We start from the raw sequence: 7581 nt of genomic DNA, 5'->3' as shown, positions 1-7581 counted from the left end.
TTCAAGCAATCTCGACATACACTATAAGTGTATTTCAACTCCCAAAAACTTTATGTAAAAGGATTAATTCCATGGTGTCTTGTTTCTGGTGGGGGCATAAAGGAAACCTTTCAAAAATTGCTTGGTTGGGTTGGGATAAACTTGTAGCGGATAGTGGAGGCTTGGGTTTTAGAGATTTAGAGTGTTTTAATCAAGTACTTTTGGCCAAGCAAGGCTGGAGGCTTGCCCAGCACCCTGACTCTGTGGTGGCGAAGGTCTTGAAAGCTAAATATTTTCCTCAAGGAAACTTCCTAGATGCCCAATTTGGGAGCCATCAGTCTTACGCCTGACGAAGTATCTGGAAGGCAAAGAGTTTGTTACAAGCAGGGATGAAATGGAGAGTGGGCAATGGGCAATCCATTAAAATCTGGGGGGACAAGTGGCTTCCAACCCCCATTTCTCATGCAGTACAATCCCCAATCCACAGACTCTCTCCTAATGCGTGTGTGAGTGCTTTAATTGATGAGGAAAGGCTCTGGTGGAATACTGCATTGATTTATGAGGTCTTCTTCAAGGATAAGGCAAAAACTATCTGTAGTATGGTTATTTGTCCCAGAAGGCAACAAGATGCACTATTGTGGGTAGGCATTAAGAATGGAATTTTCTCCGTTCGTAGTGCCTACCATTTAGCAAAAACGCTTAAGGACATGGAGTAGGGTTCTAGTTCGACGGGGGTTCAAACTGGAGAAATATGGCATAATATCTGGAAGATCAAGGGACCAAGGGTTGTGCAAATATTTCTCTGGAAAGCCTGCCAAAATAGTCTACCCACAAAGGGGAACCTATTTAGGAGGCATCTTAGGTCGGATGACCTTTGTCCTATCTGTGTGAGGGATGAAGAGACCCCTATGCATATCCTGTGGAACTGCTTGTCAACGAGGGACATGTGGCATGAGAACCTTAGAAAGCTTCAGAAGTGCTCTGGTGAAGCTGGAGATTTTTCTGATTTATTTGCTAGGCTGTGTGAGATCTTAAACCAGGAGGAGTTGAATTACTTTGTTACGGTGGCGAGGCAAATATGGTTTAGGAGGAATTCTGTTATTCATGGAGGTGAGCTAATATCACCATCTATGGTAATTCAGAAAGCCAGAGAGCAGACAAGGCTATAAGAAGGCATTTTTCTCCTCAAGCCCAGAAGCCGAACCAAACACATGCACGACTACTGCGGAACGACTGAAATGGAAGGCCCCTCCTGATGATTTTATTAAGATCAACTGGGATGCATCCATCGACGTGGGGAGCCAGAGGATGGGAATGGGGATGCTGGCGCGGAATAACAGAGGGGAAGCACTGGCTATGTGCTGCACTACGAAGCCTTTTGTTAACAATCCATCGGCAGCGAAAGCTATGGCTGCGGCCCAAGTGGTTCAATTGGGGCGGAGAATAGTGTGCGAGAAAATCATCCTGGAAGGCGACACTTTGGAGGTTGTTCAGTTGTTACGCCGTAGAGAGCATTGGCTGGGTAGTTTTGGGACGGTGATTGAAGATACCAGAAGGGAGCTGGAGCAATTTCAAGAATGGCAGGTGGTGCATGTTCCACATGCACTCAATGAGGTGGCACACATTCTAGCAAAACTTCCTTTTGATTTTGTAACTGATCAAGTGTGGGCGGTTGATTTCCCTACTACTGTACTTCCACGTGTTCTTACAAAGCAAGCCTCTTTTCTTTAAGCAATGAAGTTACTTTTGAATTCAAAATATATAAGTGTGAAATCACAACGGTCATCTTGAGGATTATTTTTGCTTAGTGTCCATTAGTTTATAAAATCGTTAATTGTTCGATATAACATGCTTCTTATTTGATATTTGGCCGATGCCTTTTCACCTATGAAATTTTTTGTTTATTATGACAAGCATGCCACAAAAATTTTTTCTCAGCATTTGGCACCGGCAAGGCCCACACCATCTTCCAAATATCGCATGCACCATACCCACGAGAGCTACCTACAGCTGTAGATGCCATTAACTCCTATTAGATGTAATAGGCACTCCGCGCCGAGTACACGCCATTTTTTGTGCCCCTCCAAATATGGATATCCTCTTGATTTGTGCAATTAAGAGGGATAGATTGAATCACCTTGACTTCCTCTGCATTAAATATAGACTCCAGAAGTTGGTTTTTCCACCCCATTGTATTACCATCAATCAAAGCACTAACCGTGGCATCCATATCCAACCCAGCTGGTGGAGAGCATACCCAAAAAGTGTTTGGTGATGGTAGCCACCGGTCCTTCCAAATCCGAACTTTTGCCCCATTACCAACCCTTCATACCAAGCCCTCCCTCAAAAGATCACAAGCGCTATGAATGCTCCGCCAAGCAAAAGAAGGACGCTTTCCAACCCGTGCCTCAAGAAGATTGCTATCCGAAAAATACTTTGCCTTTATTATCTGACTGACAAGGCTATCGAATTGTGTCCAAAGCCTCCAACATTGCTTTGCCAACAAAGCTTTATTAAAACTTTGGAAATCACGAAAACCCATACCTCTAGAATTCTTGGAAAGACCCATCTTTTCCCAACTCAACCAATGTACCCGAGAGCCACAAGCCTGATGTCCCCACCAGAATTTCTTCATTAGCGAGTTTATCTCTGAACAAAGGCCTTTGGGGAGGAGGAAAACACTCATGCAGTATGATGGAATTGCCTAAATTACCGCCTTAAGTAGAATTTCTTTACCAGCTTGAGAAAGGAACTTCAATTTCCAATCTTACAGTCTCTTCCAAATTCGGTCAATAATTCCCCGAAAAGCTGATGTACGGGATTTGCCTACCAAAGTCAGGAGACCCAAGTAGGTATCAAAATGTTGGGTGCTTGGAATTCCAGCACTCTCTACCATTGCTTCTTTGTCTGTCGAGAGTGTATTTTTACTAAAGAAAATTGATGTTTTTACATTATTGAGACGTTGACCCGAGGCTTCTTCATAACATCGTAAAACATTTGTCAGACAGTTCCATTGGGCTACATTTGATCTACAAAACAACAAACTATCATCCGCAAAGAAAATGTGGCTTATTTGAGGACCCCTTCTAGAAGTAGGAACCCTCGTCAAAACCCCCTCTCCATTAGCTTTGTATAATAAAGCACTCAAAGCTTCAGTACAAATAAGAAACAAATAAAGGGAGATTGGAACCCCTTGTCGTAGACCCCTCTCCGGTATACGCCCACACAGATTTCCATTGATAATGACGGCATAAGAGACCGTGGAGACACACATCATCATAAGTTGGATCCATCGTGGCGCAAACCCTATACGGCTCATGACTGCCTTAAGAAACTTCCATTCCACCCGATCATAAGCTTTACTCATGTCTAACTTCATCGCCATAAACCCCTTTTTTCCCTTCATGCATGAGTGCATTGTATGCAAAGTTTCATACGCCGCCAACACATTGTCAGAATTAATCTCCCAGGGATAAATAAACTTTGAACCGGAGAAATAATTGCATGGAGTATTTTCTTGAGTCTATTTGCTAAAACTTTAGATATCAATTTGTAGAGCACATTATATAAATTGATGGGTTTGAAATCACTTACACTACTAGGATTTTTCACCTTCGGAATAAGAGCAATATTAGTTGAGTTTAAGGAAAGAGGCATAGAAACCGAATTAAGAATACCTAGAATTGCTTGGTAGATATCCTCTCCAATAACGTCCCAATTTTTTTGGAAAAAACTGGTAGGGAACTCATCTGGACCCGATGCCTTTAAGGGAGCCATTTGATGTAATGCCCGATAAATTTCCTCTCCCGTGAACGGTTTCAGCAACTTATTATTCATATCCTCTGTTACCCGATTGTCAACCGGTTAGAGGCATTGATGCATCTCACCTGTGGTGCTGAAAGTAAACAAACTAGAAAAATAAGATAAAAATGCAGTTTGTACCTCCTCCTCCGTCTCGCAGTTCCTCCCATTTGCATCATTGATATTCATAACCCAGTTTGAATTCTTCCGAAAATTGGCACATGCATGGTAAAATTTAGTGTTTCTATCTCCACTTCTCAACCATTCCAATTTTGATCTTTGTTTCCATTGAAGATCAACTTTATCTAGTAGCAGTTGCAATTTTTCTTTGGTCTGTTTTAGCTCAGCACCCACCACATCCTCTCCTTCATGACCTTGAAGATCACATAGCCTCTGTTGTAGTTTAGCAATCTGGCCATGCACATTCTCATCTACTCCTTGCTGCCAACGATGTAACCCTTGCTGGCAGCGCACTAGATTTGCTCCAATATGATCACATTTTGCATCCATAGGTGTTGCCCACGCCTACTTCACCACCTCATCATAGCCCTCATCAAGGGCCCACTTAGCTTCATACCGAAAGCGTCTGCTACCCCGGCAGCCCCTCCTCTCTCCTGTCAAGACCAAAGTCAAAGGAGAATGGTCCGAACAAGTTGGCACATCCACCCACATCACTGCATCCGGAAACAAAGTCTACCATTCCGGGTTTGCCATGCCACGATCCAAGCGTTCTTTTGTGAAGTTCAACCCTTCTTGACAATTAGTCCATGTGAATTTTGGCCCCAAAAAACCCAGATCAGCAAGGTTACTAACTTCAAGAGCGTCTTTGAAAGCAATCATTTGACCCCCTTGAGCATCCCTTTCCTCCCCAAATTTCAGACAAAGATACCACTTCATTAAAATCCCCAATGCAAACCCACGGTGTGGTAGGTTGTGGAGTAAGATATTTAAGTAAGGCCCAAGCTTCAAATCTTTTCGACAGGTTTGGGTGTCCATAAGAGCCGGTGAATAGCCATGGTACACTCCCTTCCGAAATAGTAACCAAGCGTTGGCTAAAATTTTTCACCTCTATCGAAACCTCTTCACCTTAAAGCAAAGCCATACTGCCACTTCTTCCCACACAATCTACCACAAACATATTAGTAAAACCAAGTTTCCACCGGATCACCTGCATCTTTATACTACGTAACTTGGTCTCCATGAGGAAGACCATAACGAGTTTCTTTTGCTTCACCAACAGGCAAAGCTCCCGAACTGTTCGAGGGTTCCCAAGCCCTCGACAGTTCCAACTTATTATCTTCATTATGGTCGGCGGGGCTACTCCATGGCCTCCGCCATCCCTGATCCATTCTTAGTGACCACAATACTATTCGGTTTGTGTCCCTTGTGTTTAGCATCAAAAGACTTCACCTCTCCCCTTGTTTCCTTTCTCTTTTTCAAAATCTGCACCAAATGATCCTTCTTATCAGAATTTGTCTCATGGTCACCCCAGAATTTCCTCTTCCAAGTTACTAGAGCATGTTCCGAACTGCCACCAGACTCTTTCTTGGAACCTAGCTGCTTTGTTTGCACGATTTTCTCCACATTAGAGATTATTGGGCCTTTGAAAGTGTTCATGTTCATAGGACTATGAAAAAACCCATCAAGGCCCAATAGTAACTGATCCACTTGTTTTGACCCAAGCCCACTAGTCTCATTTCTCTTCACTTGACCCTGCTGTGCATGCAACATGGTTTCTTGAGTATTCTCCACACCCTTGCCTTTATTAGACACACGTGAATCAATAACTGATGACTGAGAATCATGCCTTTCAAATTCAAAAATTCGAACGGCTCCTCTCTCCTTAATCTGCGATGTTCTATCCTTTTTCAACCCCTCCTGGACAAGGAAATGATCATCAATATCACCACGATTCCCACCCATATCCCCTTCATTTCCTTTTTTGAAGTTTAGTATTCCATCTTTCTCGGCCACTTCTGCAGCGGCATCTCCTCCCCCCACGGCAGTAGCGCCATTTCCAGGTCCACGAGTTTTCTCCTTGTGTGCCCCATTCCCACCCACATCAAAAATCCTCTGGCTACGAAATCCCCTCCTCGTAGTGGGAGTCCCTAACCCATCATCGAAATCCTCCAAATCTAACTCCTCTGGTCTAGGCTTTTTCCGGCCAGATTCTTCGATAGCTGCATGGGTTGGACGTAAGTGATGATCATCCGCAGCCAAATGACCCGAACCTGTAGTCTTGGGCTTGGTAGGGAACCTTCCTTGACCTTTTTCTCCCCCTGTGCGAAGGTGAAGGCACCTGTAACCATGGGCCAAATTTAGTTTTTGTTTCCTGGTTTCGAAAGCTACTCCGCTTCATACACCCCTTTCTGCCATGCCTGATCACGCCACAATGGTAACAAAACTTGGGCAACCTTTTATATTGGAAATGGATCAGGGTAGACTTCCCCTCAAATTTTATCATCCTCCCCTGGACGAGGGGTTTTGATAAGTCGAGAGACACTTTTACTCTTAGGAATTTGCCCCACCCAACACCATCTACCTCTATATCAGATTTAATACTAGATATGTGACAGACAGATTGAACCAAATGCATGGATGACAATTATTCCTCGACCCTGAGAGCGGAAAGACTCTCATGCCGAAACTTTCTCCTCGACCCGAAGGCCAGGATAATGATCACATCCACAACCCAAAGGTCTGGACCAAAACTAATTAACCCAAAGGCGACATAAATTGAGTGAGAGAGGAAAAAGCCTTATTACAAGCCGAACAAAACAGGGAAATTAAACAATACAGGGAAAAAACATATGCCAAACACACAAATACATCTTAAAGACGCAATAAAATAGGGAAATAAAACAAGAAAAGAAACAGCGCACTCCAATCATGCACACGCCGGGAACCGAAATCCGAAGGGGCATTGGAAGCTCATCGCGACGGGGACACGTCGAAAAGCCTAACAGTGGACAGTGGGCAGCAAATAGGCACTAAGAAGACCGGCAAAGCAAGACCTGAAAACAACCACAAACAAGAAAAAAAAAAGGGAAAAAAACAACAAGGAACCACCAAAACAGGGAAAATGAGCACCAAGCAGGAAGACGGTAGCTGGAAGGGAGCCGAACTCGTGTAGGCCGAAAACCGCTGCGCAAGGGGCGTGGGAGCTCTACCCAGTGGGGACACATGAAAGAAAACCCTAATAGCGGATAGAGAAGCGGCGACCACAGACAAAATCTGAGGGGCTGCGCGGGGGGGGGGGGGTGTTTGAAAGAAAACCCCCCACAAGCTGAACCCACAAAGAGCCAAAACAAGGCCAAGGAGCCTGCTGCAGAAAATGAAGGCGGGGGAAGAAAAGCGGCAGGGAAGGGGCAAAAACGAAGAAAACAGAGGGAAAAATGAGCGGCAAGGAAGAGGAAGAGAGGAGGCACCGGGGCTAAGACATCAGGTAAATAACTAGCATCGGAGCGAGGAAGACGAGGGGAGGAGGGAGGCAGCCAAACGGCCAACCTTCCTCCCCTGTGTGGCTGAAGGGTTTCACTTTTCTCTCTAGCGGCTAGAGAGAAAAGAGACGAAACCCTCAAAACATCATTTTTATCTTCTCTTACTTTCTCTTTATATCTCAATGTGAGACAATTAAAACGTAGGGGTTTTATTTGGAATACATTTAATTGATATCTTAATGGAGAAAACAAAAGGTTCCCAAATTCTCTCTTTCTCTCTGTTTATTTTTCTCTTTTCTTCTCTTGCTTTTTATTTATATCTCAATGTTCCTTTGTAAATTTCACACTCAATTCAGGAAAA

The sequence above is a fragment of the Corylus avellana genome, chromosome ca4, assembly GCF_901000735.1.
Source record: "Corylus avellana chromosome ca4, CavTom2PMs-1.0".
NCBI lineage: Eukaryota > Viridiplantae > Streptophyta > Magnoliopsida > Fagales > Betulaceae > Corylus > Corylus avellana.
Note: the sequence above shows the minus strand (reverse complement) of the source record.